This window comes from Lolium rigidum, chromosome 5, assembly GCF_022539505.1.
Source record: "Lolium rigidum isolate FL_2022 chromosome 5, APGP_CSIRO_Lrig_0.1, whole genome shotgun sequence".
Lineage (NCBI taxonomy): Eukaryota > Viridiplantae > Streptophyta > Magnoliopsida > Poales > Poaceae > Lolium > Lolium rigidum.
Window position 1 is genome coordinate 208,208,930 of NC_061512.1, and position 17,168 is coordinate 208,226,097.

Consider the following 17,168-nt stretch of genomic DNA (forward strand, 5'->3'; position numbering starts at 1 on the left):
CTTAGTTTTATCTAGGTATGGAGGTATCTAGACACATTTTAGCTGTAGATACATCCATATCTAGAATAAACCGGGACACTTATATTTAGACGTAAGGGGTACTATTTCCGTTCTCTCATGCCCCGGTTGTAAATCGATTGCAAAATCCTATCGTTGCGTGCGATCGCCATGAAAGAGAGCTCACTAATTGCGGCTCTACCAGAGCAGCCTACGGACTATCTTAAGCACGTGTCTGCCGGTGTCCAAAGATACTCTTATCATATATAGGCGTCATCCATGCGGTGAACCGAAAGGATGGAATAGGGTTTTGCATCTCTGCGTCCAAGTCAATGAACTCCGGCAAAGACAACGGATAGGGGTAGGGCAACAGCGGTGCCAGAGCGGGAGGACTTGACGCGGGAGGCGTTGACAGGGCGGAGCTCCCAGTAAGGTAAGGAAGGGCAGCCGCACCTTACCTTGATTTTTAACTTCCAATATCAGATGCAAATGTTTTTCTGAACATTTGAGTGATTATAGGTCAAAATTGGACTTCGTAGAGAAAATTATGTTCGTTTTAGTGAACACTATGCAGAATAGATTTAGAACAAAAAAGGGGACTAGATCTAATCTTGTCAAAAACGAACTCTTTCTCTCTGAAATACCTAATTCTCAATTTAACAAAACCCGATTCTAAACAATTTTCTACATGGGTCTTTAGCTTATGTGATGCGGCCCAAACCAATTAAGATATACAATAAATTTGATTTTAGGTTCTATTTTAGCTTTGTGCATTTTATTGATCCAAAATTATGATTGTATTAGTTCAGCCATTATCTTTGGTTAAGGTTGTGAGAACATGTTTCTTCAATTAGAAAAGATGATGGTTGAGACCCTTACTGGTAGAAAAGATGATTGCCAATTTGCCTCACGCTACCAAGCCAAATAATTGGCGTTGACCAAGTTGTTGGCAACCATTTGGATTGAAGACCAATATTTGGCGTGCCCAGGCTGCCTTCACCTTTCTAGTACGATTTTACGCCCACGAATTGGCAAGATGGGGGCGGTGCAAAGCCGCGCCAATATTTTGGCTAGCCAATTTGGCAGGGACGGAGCCAGTGGGGGGCAGGCTGGGGCCATGGCCCCCCCTATGATTATTTTTTTCCTGAAAAAACCCTTTAAAATTTATAGATTTGCCTTAGCAAATTTTACCTATATAGCCCCCTCCAACTTATGTGATGTACATTGAGCCCCCCTTGTCTTGTATTCCTGCCAATGCGTTGGCAGGGCCAGCGTAGGCAAAAACCAAACACACCCTATATGTCACATTTTGAGTTGGTTCAAATCTTTTTTTTTTCTCGTTTTGGAGGTATTCTACCATCATAGATTTGTTCGTACTAATAAATGTACTGTTAAATTATATAAGTAAAAAATTTCAAGATGTAGACCAAAAGAGAACAGAGGGAGTGTGTCATATCCTAGGTAAAAGGACAGAATAATGTGTTGTAAAAAGCTATTTTTGGAGGCCGTTTAGAATCTTCTTTTTTTGAAACGAGGCAAAAGCTTTGCCTTTCATTGATATAGGAGAAAAGAGTTGACCCATTTATAAGGAAAACTGGACGAAAAACCGTTTAGAATCTTCGTTCTAACATAACGACCATGCCTTGAGAGTTCCACGTTCGTTCGGCTGCCGAGGGCTGGCCATAAATAAATTCGTGAAGGGAACAAAAGCGGCCGAGACATGGACAAAGCGAAGCCAAAAAGGATCGAGATGAAAAGGCGTGAAATAATATCCGCTGCAAGGAAAAGAGAGACGGAACGGGGAAGGAGAATGGAATAACATGTGGATGGAGATCTCAGAAAAAAAAAATGTGGCTGGATCTACCACCGTCAGTCGAGCGATTCTTGTTTTCTCGTGGGACAAATGCAGGTGACAGTGCACACGCCAACTTTCCGTGGCTGTCAGTCCAACAAAGTTTGCGTGAAACTTTGAATTTGTCCCGCAGTGCCGATCGGGTGTTCATGCTCCACAGTGCTCGATGGTGTCCTCGCTCCATCCATGGCCATGGAAGCTGGTGATCTGGAATGCACCGGCGATGGAGAATTATTGCACGAGCTCGGCTTGTCAATTCAGAGAGAGCAGTACGGCTAGTCTCGCGAGGGGACGATACTCTCTCTCTCTCTCTTGGCCGTTCCAGCAGGAAAAGAACGATCGGCCGTCCCTACGGACCAAAAGTGCAGCGTCTGCCGACGAGCTACCAGCCAACTGGACGAGATCCTCACTCAGAAACCAGAACGTTTATCCACGCTGCTCGAACAAAACATGCGCGAAGCAAAACCGTTTCTGGCCGTCCCGTGAGGCTTGACCATTGACGGCGAGATCACCGGTCTACTATTTTCTCAATCGAGAGCCTACGGTGGGCACACGGCATTGGAGGATTCCGTCCCGCGGAAGGCCGTGCGACCGCGATGATTCCTTCTTCCCCGAGCGAGAACGAGATCTTCCGTTTTGATCATCAGATGCAGAGCTCATGATTTGGTCCGGGAAAACGCTGGTCACCTACAGCGGTACTGCCAATAATTTCCGGGCCGAGCAGGAGCTAGCTTATCTACTAGAACGACTGCACCAGTTGCGGTTGCTCCGGCCCTGTTGTATCCGATCGATCCGTCCGTCTGCCAGCCCTGTACATAGATTTGGGGAGGTTTCGTCTGCAGAGCGTGGCTTGCAGTCCTGCTCCGGTGCTCCCCCTAACACAAATTGAGAGGCTTTTTTTTTATTTTCCAAACTTAGGCCCGCTGACCAATGTCCATCCAATGCATGTCTGTACGTATAGATAAGATATTTTCGTTCTGATTTGGGAACAAACTGGTGCGGCGACGTATGTGAAGACGTCCACGACCATTTTATATGTTCTACCTATTATGTACACGTACGTCACCGTAGTAGTACACTATACGTACAAGACAACGCGGGTCATACAGACCTCTAGAGGATCGTACGTACATATCAGATTTTTAAATTTTACGATCATAACACTGCTTACGAAGGGTTATGAGAAGATCTCAACCGTCCTTATTTTTGATGCGGTCTAACATTTGCCAGGGGGGAGCACCGGAGTAGAAGTGCGTGGCTTGACTTGCTCGTCCATCCCTGTTTTTTCTACATTCTCCTTATTTTTCCTAGAAAAACGGGGCTCCAAACCCCGGCTTCATTTTACTAAAACCGCAGACATCAAAGCACATTCAGTTTCTGTTACAGACCGATAGATGCCTCGCACCTCAGGCTAAACATTTTTCACATACCACACACAAACTAGGTTTTAACTACAGATCAACAAGCTAGGAGGTTCTCCACATGGTTTTTAAATGTAATCGCTCAGCTTTAATATGGGAAGCACTGGGATTACAGATGTGATTGACAGGGCTATATCCGCTAGCAACTCGGGTCCTCAAGCCCTGGAGAAAATTTTCAGACTAGCTACGACGTCGGCTCCGGGCTTGGATGAGCTGAAGATCCCGGACCTAGTGTCCATTGGAAGCTGGTATATTTGGTGGCTGCGGCGTCGGCAAACTCATGGGGAGTAGATCCCCCCTATTCAGCATTGTGTCAACTCTATTCGAGCTATTACGGTGAATGCAAGAAAATCGTTATCTCGAGTGAGTTCTGTGGCAAAGAATGTATGGATAAGACCTCTAGCCAGAAACCTAAAATTAAACGTTGATGCGGCTTATTTGGATGGCGATCACACGGGTGCAACAGGTGCAATTTTGCGCGACAGCCAAGGAAACTGTGTGGCGGCAACCTCCAAGTTTATATCACATGTGAGCTCGGCGATGATGGCTGAAGCAATGGCAGTCTTGCATGGCCTCAGGATGGTGAACCGGCTGGGGTTTAATTCAATTGAGATAGAGTCGGATTCAATTGAAGTTATCCAATTTTGCACAAGCGAAGAAAGGATTTGGAACGAGGCAACGACCATATATATTTTTGAGCAAGTTGCAAGCATTGGACATATGGAGTTCTCTCATTGCAGGAGGGAGATTGCTAGAAATAGTCTTAGCACTAGAACTTCTTGTAATTGGGTCGATGAACCCCCTAGCTTTATTATCTCGGCCCTCCTGAATGATGTAACTATACTATGATTTGGAGGAGCAAGTTTCTGACGCACTCTTTTTCTTACCAGGGTACCTTCGGGGACTGGAAGATTTTTAATGAGACGGCTTGCTGACTCGGGTTAATATATGTTGATATTTCAAAAAAAAAAAAAAGCTAGGAGGTTCTAAAGAACAGCGAAGGGCTAGATGAAAAGGCATACAAACATCAGCACCAGTACCTAGGATTTCAAGCTTCATGGACGCTCCAAGACTTTGAAACTTGCTCCGTGACCAATCAAGATCAGATCATTGGCCTCCAGGGTTCTTTCTAAGTCTTCTGTCATGATTAACATCGGCCTAAAACCCCTCGTCCTGTTTATGTCGCAAACCTCCAGGTTGCCTTCTTCTGAGGGGTCAGTCAAGCTCCGGCCACGACAGCAGCGGCGACAGCCGAGCTAACATCTCCAACTTGCTCCAGCAGATTCAGATTTCCTCTTTCTTCCTCCTTCAGTAGGATCTTCCACTAAGCACATCTATACGCCACTTGCCTCCACATCCCATGCATACCAAACCATTGAAAACGATTGAATACCTGGTCATTCCTCGTAATCCAGATAGTTATTAGGATAGCAGCAAAGATCATATTCTCCTTATTTTACCCTTCTGGAAGTGTAGGACTAGGCTGTGGGCAGTGATATGACGTTCATTTCATGAAAACAATGATTAGGCAGTATAATCTAGCTGGGCGCAGCGTACGTGTGGCCACGGATGACACGTCCTAGAGCCAGAACGTGTCCGCGTCAATCGAGCGGCCGGTGGCGGCGTGTGCATGGCTGCATGGTCCGGCGTGCTCCCTGCCCTGCCCGACGCCAAAATTGTCTTAAGCGCCAAGCATCGATGTCGATGGGATTGGAAGGGCGTGCGAGGAACATCTTCTTCTCCGTTGCACTAGGATGTTTTCCGTTCAGAATTGGAACAAGGTGAAGAGCAGAATTGAATTGGAATCGATAATGCATGGCAAGATGATCTAGTAGCTGGGGTCGATCGTGCATGAGCTACGTGCGTCGCGATCGTGGCGAACCGAAAGGCTGCATATCGGGCTAGCTTTCCACTCTATATGGGTGTCGTTGGATGCTGCATACGTACGTCGACGAATGTAATTCAAAATTACCAGTAACTGTCTACTTTACTGACGATTTCTCTCTGAAGTCGTATGCCGGTCCGTGCAGCCTTGGTGGAGCTGCTAGAGTTTTGGATGATCACATCACTATACCACAATTAATATTCAGGGAACAATCATTGCGATCTGAAAGTACAATGTGCTGCAATTTCCTCCGAAATTACGTACCCAGAGGTGCAGTGGATAGCTAGTGGCGCTGCAGGCTGCAGCACCCACGTTTCTTTCTTCTCTTCCTAATTGGCACTGAAACTTTTCAGAGGAACAAAATGCATCTCAGAATCTGGCCGGAGCACGCATGTGACAGGATGGGCGGGCGCCACTGATCGATTCGAATTACATCGTCCATGCACGCACGGAGAGAACGAAAAAGGCCATCTGGTTTTGCGCAAGCATGTAAAAAGGCCACGCTGCCTTTTCCACTCGGTGGGTGGTTGATCGATCCGGTGAGCGAGTACAGATCGAATGGGTGGCAGAAAACGAACGGAGAAGAGGGACGGAATGGGAAGGAGAATGGAACAGCAGACCGATGTATGTACTATGGTCTGTTCAGGAGAATGGCAAGCATTCTCGTTTTCTCGCTCGTTTTCTCGTGTGGGGTGGGGGGACAAAGATCCGCAGCTGACGTGCGGTGCAACTTGAACGAGCTTGCCTTGTAAATTCAGGAGAAAAAAAGTGCAGCAGAGAACGAACGATTGGTGTGAGGTCCGTCCCTACAAACAAAAAAGTGCAGCGTTTGTCGACGAGCTACACTGGCCAACTTAACCAGAGCCTCAGTCAGAAGAACGCTTGTCAGTTGTCATGCAGCTCCATCAGCGTTCGAACAAAACACGCGGCAAGCAAAACCGTTTCTGGCCGTCCGGTGAGCCTTCCACGCTTTACGGTGAGGTCACCGGTCTATGAAAACTTATTTTTACAAGCGCTGGTATCTACCGGAGTGACGTCAGCAATGACGTCAGCCATGTGCTGACCAATTTTTTTACAAAATTGTGAAATAAATTTGAAACATAATTGAAACATAACTGAAACACTAATATTTTTGTGAAACAAACCGTAGTGACGTCAGCAATGATGTCATTAGTTTCACTTTTTGTCAGACTGTTTCATAATTTTTTCCATTTATCACTTTAATGTCAAAAGCCTCACCAATCTCAAAGCACAGAGTGGACGGTAGATATGACACCTACACCTACCAGCTCCTTTAAAATCGCCGTTCTCCACCGGTCTACCCTTGTCGATCCAGAGCCTATAGAACACTATGCACACGGCAGCGGACGATTCCTCGCTGCGTGCCCTTTTTCTCCCGCGCGCCAAAGGCCGCGACGATTCCTGCCGGCGCCTTTTTCCTCGAACGAGAAGAAGTTCCTCCGGCGCAATGCATAGTCAATTCCACCCCCCATTTTTTCTTTCATCCCGATGATACATATATCTTCGCGCATTATCATCAGATCAGATGCAGAGGAGACGATGCTCACCTACTGCCAATAATTCGCACGACCTTATCTATCTAGAAACCGCAGCGCCCCAGTTGGTCCCGTACGTCGTGTTGCATCCGATCGATCAATCCATCCGTCTGTCAGCCTGATAGATACAGATTAGATTGGGGAGGTTTTTCGTCTGCAGGGCGTGCGTGGCTTGACTTGTTCGTCCATTAGTTCCTGGTTTTGTACATTCCATTTTTCCTATTTTTACTTTGCCCTTCTGGTCGTAGGAGTGTATGACTAGCTAGGCTGTGTGTGTGAGATGATGATCTTGGTGAAAGCAATGGTTGGGCAGTGCGTGTACGTATGGCCACGGACTACACTACACGACCTGGATGGCTAGATCCAAGCTTTGATGGCCCAGCCTAGGTACCTGCCGGTGACAAAGACGGCGCCGCGAATCGAGTGGCTCCATCGACCGAGCGGCCGGTGGCGGCGTGCATGCTGCATGCATGGTCCATGCTGTGCTCCCCGCCCGCCCAGCGCCAAAATCATCTTAAACGCCAAGCATCTATGGGATTGGAACGGCATGCATGTTATTGTTTTGTACTCCCTTCATTCCTTCACAATTACCTCACGTTCCGAGTTTAGTCAAGGTCTAGTTTCGTAAATTTTGACCAAATATTTACGAGAAAGTGTCATCATCAACAATGTAAGATCTTTTATATTATAGAATCGCCATGAAGTATTTTTTTTTGGTATTATATGTATCTGGTATTATAGATGTTGATATCTTTTCTTATATTTGTTGCCAAACTTTCTAAAGTTTGACCTTGACAAAACCCAGGTAATTGTGAAGAGTGTGCACTTGTTGTCTGTTCAGAAGTGAAAGAAGTTGAAGAAGGTAAGGGAAATGGTAGCCCGGACTCTGGCAATACGATGGCTTGGGTGGATGTCCCCGAAGGAACATGGTTTGAGTAATTCCAATTGAATTTCTCGGTGCAAGCATGATCTGCAACGTACGTCGAGGAGTGACGAATGCAATTCAAAGTTACCCGTGACCGTCTACTTTAGTGACGATTCGCTTCTCTGGGAGTTTTGGATGCATGATCTCATAGACCACTAGCTATACCAGACTATCCAGGTGATAATAATTGCAACTTGAAAACACAACGTACTACGTACGTACGTACTGCAATTTCCTCCGTAACTACGGTGCAGTAGATAACTAGTCAGCTAGTGGCACCACATCGCCCACGTTTCTCTGTCTTTATAATTGCCACTGAAACTTTTCAGAGGAACAAGATGCATCTCAGAATCTAGATATATAATCTTGGCTGGCCGGAGCATGTGCAAGGATGGGCGGCGCCACTGATCGATTAGATGGTCCAGTCCATGCATGAAGAGAAAAAGAACATCTGGTATATTTCAAGAATCACGCTGCCTTTTTTCTCTCGGTGGGCGGCTGATGCTGATAGATCGGACGACTATCGGCGGCCGGCGGGTACTTGATGTGCATCCATGGCTTCGATCTCGCCGCAACGCACGCGATCGAGCAAGTGGCTGCCGACCGCTGGAACCATGCATTTCTAGTCTCTCCGTCATGTACTGACGTTGACGTACACTGTCAAATAGCTTCAAAATTCTCGTTTGAATTGCTTTTCCCAGATTGCAGATCGATGGCAAACCCTTTTGGATCAATAATTGGCACTGCGTGCGATCTCAGGCAAAGAACTCGCGACGTGCGGCTATACCCTTGCAGTTGCAGCCTAGCTACTATCTTAAGCACGCAACGGTGTCCAAAGATACTCATATCATGCCGTCAACCGAGAAAGACGAGGACTAGTAGTAGTCACCTACGTACGAGCACATCTAGAGCCGCTCCAAAGTCTACCGTAGGAGGAGCATGAGTAGCCTGCAGCATGTATATATAAACCCACGCTTTGGTCTGCTTGTGTCTGCAGCTAAAAAAATGTATCTCTATCTATTCATGTGCTTGTCCGTGGAAACGCAAACGAGGTCTAAATTTGCGTCGCGAATACGTCTCTGCGGATGTGGCCCGGACACACCGCATGCCCGGGCCCTGTCGCCGTGAGCCTGCCTGGCAGCGGGCGAGAGGTGTCATTATTTCTCTACAAGAAATCTGATATATGATTATTTTGATCTATGTTGATGGCATTATTGTGGGTAGCTCTTCAAATCAGGCTACCTTAACATTGCTTCGTAAGTTGACTTATGCCTTTGCTCTCATGGACTTGGGAGATCTAAACAAAAAAATTTGGGCATTGAGGCATAAGGATGTTCCAATTACCTTCTCCTGACTCAAGAGAAATGTGTTGTTGATTTGCTTATTAATGTGGGACTTAATAATTGTGCAATCTGTCGTACACCTTTACCTCAAGAGAATGGAACAAGACCAAGAATGTGTCCGAAGATCAGGTTGCCGATAGGTACAAGAACACACTTTTTGACGACCTCATGTCACATTTCACTTTGCCAAATTTGGGATCGGACTCTGAGAATGCCAAGCAGAGGGCGCTAGTGAAGAAATGGGCTCTTAAGAAGATGGGGGAACTTTTCCGAGCGTATAAGAACCGGTTATGGAAAGCTTATAAGGCCGAGAAGAAGCCTCCAGTATTCGAAAACTACCTAGCGAAGCAGGAGCATAATTGGGAAGAATTTGTGAAGTACAAAGAATCAGAGGAGGCTGTGAACCTGTCCAAGAAAAAACAAGAAGAATGCAAGCGAAAAGAAATATCATCATCATACGGGGCGAGGGGGCTACGAAGTAGCCATGCCTAAGTGGGATGCACAAGAGGCTGAGATGGAGCTGAATGGGATCACTCCAGAACCCACGCGAGAAGGATGGGACATTAGGGCTCGAAATTGGTTCCTCGCGCATGGTTGTGAGTATGACATGAAGACGGGGAACATTGTTGAAAGTGACGAGCGGGGTTAGGGTACCCGAGAGAAAAATGGATTGCCGTGACGACGGATATAAAGGCGGGAAAACTAAAGTTTGCTCCCGATAGAGAGAAAGACTTGCCGACACTTGTCCTCGGTAATCCCGAGAAGGGAGGACGAACAAGAGGCTTCGGCCCTAGTGTTCCGTGGTCGCTTGGATTTCCGGCCGACGCGGAGACTTATAGAAGCCGAGCGAGAGCTAAACAACGCGAGCTGGAGGTGCGGAATGACCGGATGGCCGAGTTCCAACGCCGACTTGACCGGCGAGCAGCGGGAGATTCAGCAGCAGCAGCTGGAGATAAATGAACTAAAAGGACAACGCCGGCCGGATAATACCGCCGGCATATCTCGGCGACGAGACAGCAGCGTGGCCGACTCGGAGGCCCCTCCTAAACGGATGATAGATGGCGGTCCTGGCGACCCCGTGGATGGAATCAAGGAGCAAACACCTTGTGATCTCCATGTGGTGTTCAGGAACATGTCTGTTAAGGTGGCGGTCGGCTATGTCTTACTCGCATTTGGACCCGAAGGTGAGCCGGCAACATGGCATGGCAATCGATTCCAGCTGGCTATGCTCGTGTCGTGGTGGATTCGGTTGTACCGTCGTGGGAGACATTGGAGCTCGAAATCCCTGGAGGTGATGGGGGGCTTACACTCGGAGAGGTGCTCGGGAGAAATCATTCTCCGGAAAAAGAAGAACATCGAGGCTGCCGAGCTGGGTAGCCCCTAGTACCAGTCGTCCGAGCAGGTCACCATCACCTCCTCCAGGTGATCGCAGGCCACCATCACCTCCTCCTACTGATCACATGTCGCCAACATCACCCCATGGGTACGACGTCGACCACGACATCTGTAGTCCATCTCCAGCGCCGCCGCCTCCGCCCACTAAGACTCGAAATGCACCCAGCCGGAAGCGTTTTAAGAGTCCTGTCCGCAAGATGTCGCCCCTCCCAAAAGTACCAAAGGTTCCTCCCCCGTCCTTACGATCGTATCGAAGAGGAAAATGAGGCCATTGTTGCGAAATACAATTATGATTTTTTTCATAAGCCAAAACCTCCAGCGCCGAGCCATACACCGAGAAGCAAATAGCATATGCTACTTCTTTTCGAACACACCATCGCAATATGACTTACACGAGAAGAAGGATGACTATACACGCCACCTTGCGAGGGTAATTGATGACAAGGCGAATGAAAAGACTAAGAAGAACAAGGATGACAAGGCTAAGAAGAAGGATATTGCTAGCACGAGCAAATCATCAGCTAGAAGTGCAGCCGAGAAGAAGTCAAGTTCAACAAGTGCACCCCTCAAGGCAAAGCAAACGACAAAAGGCAAAAAGAGAAAGGAAGTTCCCCTCCTCGGAGATCAGCCCAAACAATCGATTCCAAGCACTCAAAGTGTTTAATGTTCCCAAGGTGTACCAGGAACAGTGGTGGTTTCGATATGGAAGAAGCTGCAAAGCTAGCGGCTGCCTGTGACGTTACCGTGGAGGAATTGCTGTTAGCAGCAGATGCTGCACTACCCGCTGCTGATATAGCTCCTAAATTTGTGGTCAGCACAGAGCAGCTGCATAAACTGCCAACACATATGCGGAATTTGCATCAGTGGTACCTTGATGCATGCAAGGAGAACATAAGGTACATCGTGGCGACTATACCATGGGAATATTACTACCGAAAGGAGGAGATCCATATTGAGATGAATGAACTCGGCAGTTATTCAATTTAGAAGCCCTCGACAAATCTCTCATGAGTTTCTATTGCTTGTAAGTTGTTAACTACATATAAGTTCATTTTCATTCAGTTCATGTTCGTTTTCATTGCATATACTCATTATATCTTATGTGTTCTCTATTATGCGGATCGAAGATCAGTGAATGCAAAAGTAATAATATTATCAATATTGGGTTTGTTGACCCAGATAAAATACATGTTCAAACGGTAAAGCATAACCGCCAAGAAACGGGGGGAAACCTACTAAGGTTTTTGGGGGAGCAATATTTCTGTGATTCAATATTGTTTCCTTACAACTACGAGTGAGAGTCTTAATGATCTTTTAAGCACATTCAATTTTTCTTACTCGATGTTAAGTGTAATTCCAGACGTATATACATAACATGTGCTTCCACTGGATTCTACTAGACATTCAACCTGATAAGGGAATAGTTGAAGTAAGATACCCACTGAGTAGAGGCGTGGACGGGTTCCGCGACTTGCAGAAGTTGCTCCAAGTGTAATTTTCTTCATCGCCGCGCTATATCTTTCGTGAGATATCAATTAATTATCCACTCATTCAATCATTCTTTTGCCTGGCAGGGCTTGGACCGCTTTCAAGAGACATCGTAAGGACGGTACCGGGCAGAGAAGCTAACATTTACTCCTGTACCGTGCCCTCAGCAGCCAAAAGGGACGAATCTATGTGGATACTACGTTTGCGAGTCCATTCGCATGTTAACCACTGAGAAGCAGAACAAAAATAAATTCAACGTAAGCAATAACACTCACAACTTTATTTATTATCGTCAATATTTCGTTATCAAGATTGATATAGTCATACTCATCTCATTTTCGTATATAGGTCGACTACATGCGGGACAGACTCCAACCAAAGGAACACCTACTAGGAATTGCGGAGGAACTGGCGGGACTTTTGGTTAGAGAAGTACTAAACAACAAAAGCTTGTTTAGTCCAAATAGATGCTCTACCTCCAAATAGACGGTCGTTAGTACCGCTTGTCGATCGTGAGCTAAATGTATATATATATGTAAGGAGAATCTGCATGTAAGGGGAATCGACTTTTGCTTCCAATATTTGTTTGATCGATCTATATATATATAATGAATGAACGTGTACCACTTCTAGTAGCGTACAAATATATCCAACTTTTATTTTCGAATGAAATAACAGCCGGTTGGTGGCGGGGGGAGGGGGGGCTGCTGCACCTCTCAAACCCTAAAGCAGCAGCGTTGTGCGCCCGCCACGTAGAGGGCCTTTTGTCGCGGGTGGTAATACCACCCGCGACAAAAGGGCCTGTCCCCTGCGCGCCCCGCGGCTGCCACGTGGTGGACCTTATGTCGCGCCTCGACAAAAGGGGGACCTTTTGTCGCGCCTCCCTTGTCGCGGCTGGCCGCCCGCGACAAAAGGGTCATACGACCCGCGACATTAGACCTGTTTTCCACTAGTGTGAATTGCTTTTCCCAGATTGCAGATCGATGGCAAACCCTTTTGGATCAATAATTGGCACTGCGTGCGATCTCAGGCAAAGAACTCGCGACGTGCGGCTATACCCTTGCAGTTGCAGCCTAGCTACTATCTTAAGCACGCAACGGTGTCCAAAGATACTCATACCATGCCGTCAACCGAGAAAGACGAGGACTAGTAGTAGTCACCTACGTACGTAGCATATCTAGAGCCGCTCCAAAGTCTACCGTAGGACTAGGAGGATCATGAGTAGCATGCAGCCTGTATACATAAACCCACGCTTTGGTCCGTTTGCGTCCGCCCATCTAAAAAAATGTATTTGTATCTATCCCTTCGACCCGACGCAAACTGGTGGGCATGTTCGCGGAAACCTGGCAGCGAGCGAGAAGCCTCATTATTTCTCTACAACAAGTTTGATATATGATTATTTTGATCTATGTCGATGACATTATTGTGGCTAGCTCTTCAAATCAGGCTACCTTAGCATTGCTTCATAGGTTGACTTATGCCTTTGCTCCCATGGACTTGGGAGATCTAAACAAAAAAAAATTGGGCATTCAGGCATAAGGATGTTCCAATTACCTTCTCCTAACTCAAGAGAAATGTGTTGTTGATTTGCTTATTAATGTGGGACTTAATAATTGTGCAATATGTCGTACACCTTTACCCACTACGGACAAATTGTCTTTGAATGATGGTTCGCAACTTGGTCCCGAAGACAGTACCCCGAAGCATTGCGGGTGCATTACAGTAGTTAGTTTGACACGCCCGAATCTGATGTTTTTAGTCAATATTTTTATGCTCCTACTACTCATTAGACTAAAGTCAAACATATCATGCGATATGGACAAGAAACACTTTAGAATGGCCGGACATTTAAAGTGCCTTTTTACATGTAAACTGGGCAGGATGCCTTGATGATAGACGTTTCACAGATGGATTTGCCATATTTTTTGGTTCAAATTTTACCTCATGGAATGCTCGCGAACAAGCTGGAGTATCTCATTCCAGCACAGAAGCAAAATGCAAAGCATTGGCGAATGCCACATCTGAATTGGCATGTGCTGAATCAGTGAATCATTGATTTGAGAACTTGAAGTTACTCTTAAGGATTGACCATGTCTTTGGTGTGGCAATTTTGGGGGCATATAGCATGCACTAGGTGCTTGAGGTGTACTAATGCACTAAGGGCTGAGAACCACACGATTAAAAAATACATGGTTGAGATAGAAGAGGGTGTGGCCCAGGTAAATCTTTATAATTAACTCCGTGTAAATTTCCAATCTTGCAACTTTTCTGTCAGCTTGTCCCTGTTCTTTGGTTCTGTCCGTTTCTCAGTCCCATGGCACAATAAGATTAGTCATACATTTAAGACTGTTTATAAGATGTTCCAATTAAATTTCAACGATTACATTCAATTCATTGGATTTTGGTGATGCTTCAATGACAATTTTCGCAATATCTACAATGTAAACTCAATATTGTTTCGACAGATGAATCAACAAAATTTCACAAAAGCTTGAACCAGTGGAACTGGGATCCAAAATAAAGTGGAAAAGCCAAAGAAAGAAAGAATTTGATATTTGAGGAAATTCATGACCTGAGCGCAATGTGTGTGCTCGACCTGCAGAGGCGGACATCGGGTACATCGTAAACCTGACCTGGAGGCGGGTAGGTCCTGGCCTTAGGGGACGTGATCTGGTGTAAGCCACGCCGGCGCGACGGTTAGAGTGGACGTCGGGTGTGGATGCAGTGAGGAACGTTGCGGCGCCCGTCCAAGCCGCACCAGGTCGCGTCAATGGCGAGACTAGAGGTGGCACACGCTAGGAAGAGTGAGCAAACCGAGGGTTGCCACCATCGCCACTCGGAGATGTGAAGAGGGAGACCAAGAAGCTGGAGTTCTCCCATGGCCATCCGGATGTTGTTTGCTCTCGTGGTTTATCCCTCCACCGTCCTGCCTCTCAGATCCAAAAAAATTTGGGGGAGAGAAAGATTAAGAGAGCCTCGACATAGTATGCATGCCACTAAGGGGGTTAGGCAAAAAACTCATGTGCTTGTGCGGGGGTGCAAACACAAAAGAACCATGTTGTTGATGTACTTGATCCGGAACGAAGATTGGAAATCGGACGGTTCACATGTTCTTTAGTGCATTAGTACACCTCAAGCACCTAGTGCATGCTATATGCACCCGGCAATTTTGAAGCTACTTACTTATATGTAAATCTAGTTTTTTATGGCCATACTGAAGATATTGTAATAGGCTAGCACTTTACACATGAGAGAGTAGCAAACCCGGTCGCAGCGTGCAGCGGAGCTCGGACGCCGGGGCGGCGGCCCCGGGCAGTTGGTGGTGGGGCGTTCGTCGAGGCGGCCGTTTGGACAGCGCAGCGCCGCGCAGGAGGCGGCCTCGCGGCTGGGCGCGGCGGGCTGCAGCGGCGCGGTCGTGGCGCAGCTGGAGGGGCCGGCGGGCGGAGCGGGCCATCCGGGCCCGATCTGGGCCGCGAGGGGCGGCAAGGCGGGTCAAGGTGGTGGCGGCGGCTGCTCGCTGGCTTCTCCAGCGTGGTGGCGAGGGCGGAGGTCGAGCTCAGGGCGGGGCTGCGGGGAGGTTTCTGTGCTGGGCGTTTCCGCCCAGATCTGCAGCGGCTGGAGCTCGCCGGCGTACGTGGGCCAGGGCGGTGGCCCTGCCCAGTGGTGGCCCTCCCAGGGGCGTGTTGTAGTGGCGCGGAAGAGCTCGTGGTGGTGGTCTGATGCGTGTAGTTGACACGTCCGTTGGGAACCCCAAGAGGAAGGTGTGATGCGCACAGCGGCAAGTTTCTCTCAGTAAGAAACCAAGGTTTAATCGAACCAGTAGGAGTCAAGAAGCACGTTGAAGGTTGATGGCGGCGGGATGTAGTGCGGCGCAACACCAGAGATTTCGGCGCCAACGTGGAACCTGCACAATACAACCAAAGTACTTTGCCCCAACGAAACGAGTGAGGTTGTCAATCTCACCAGGCTTGCTCGTAACAAAGGATTAACCGTATTGTGTGGAAGATGATTGTTTGCAAGAAAACAGTAAAACTAGTATTGCAGTAGATTGTATGCGATGTAAAGAATAGGACCGGGGTCCACAGTTCACTAGAGGTGTCTCTCCCATAAGATAAAAGCATGTTGGGTGAACAAATTACAGTCGGGCAATTGACAAATAGAGAGGGCATAACAATGCACATACATGACATGATAAATATAGTGAGATTTAATTGGGCATTACGACAAAGTACATAGACCGCCATCCAGCATGCATCTATGCCTAAAAAGTCCACCTTCGAGGTTATCGTCCGAACCCCTTCCGGTATTAAGTTGCAAAACAACAGACAATTGCATTAAGTATGGTGCGTAATGTAATCAATAACTACATCCTTAGACATAGCATCAATGTTTTATCCCTAGTGGCAACGGCACAACACAACCTTAGAACTTTACGTCACTTGTCCCGGATTCAATGGAGGCATGAACCCACTATCGAGCATAAATACTCCCTCTTGGAGTTAAGAGTAAAAACTTGGCCGAGCCTCTACTAATAACGGAGAGCATGCAAGATCATAAACAACACATAGGTAATAACTTGATAATTAACATAGCATAGTATTCTCTATCCATCGGATCTCGACAAACACAACATATAGTATTACAGATAGATGATCTTGATCATGTTAGGCAGCTCACAAGATCCAACAATGAAGCACAATGAGGAGAAGACAATGATACGTCTCCGACGTATCGATAATTTCTTATGTTCCATGCCATATTATTGATGATACCTACATGTTTTATGCACACTTTATGTCATATTCGTGCATTTTCGGAACTAACCTATTAACAAGATGCCGAAGTGCCGATTCTTTGTTTCTAGCTGTTTTTGGTTTCAGAAATCCTAGTAACGAAATATTCTCGGAATCGGACGAAATCAAGACCCAGGTTCCTATTTTCACCGGAAGCATCCAGGAACACCCGAGAGCCGCCAGAGGGGGGCCCTGTGGGCCCCAGATGATAGGGTGGCGCGGCCTGGGCCCTGGCCGCGCCAGCCTATGGTGCCGCCGCCTCTTCGACCCTCCGAGGTTGCCCTTCCGCCTATTTAAAGCCTCCGTCGCGAAAACCCTGATACGAAGAACCACGATACGGAAAACCTTCCAGAGCCGCCGCCATCGCGAAGCCAAGATGCGGGGGACGGGAGTCTCGTTCCGGCACCCTGCCGGAGCGGGGAGGTGCCCCGGAAGGCTTCTCCATCGACTGCCGCTGCCATCTCCACCATGCATCTTCATCTGCGAGGGGAGGGAGTGAACATCCGAGGGGGC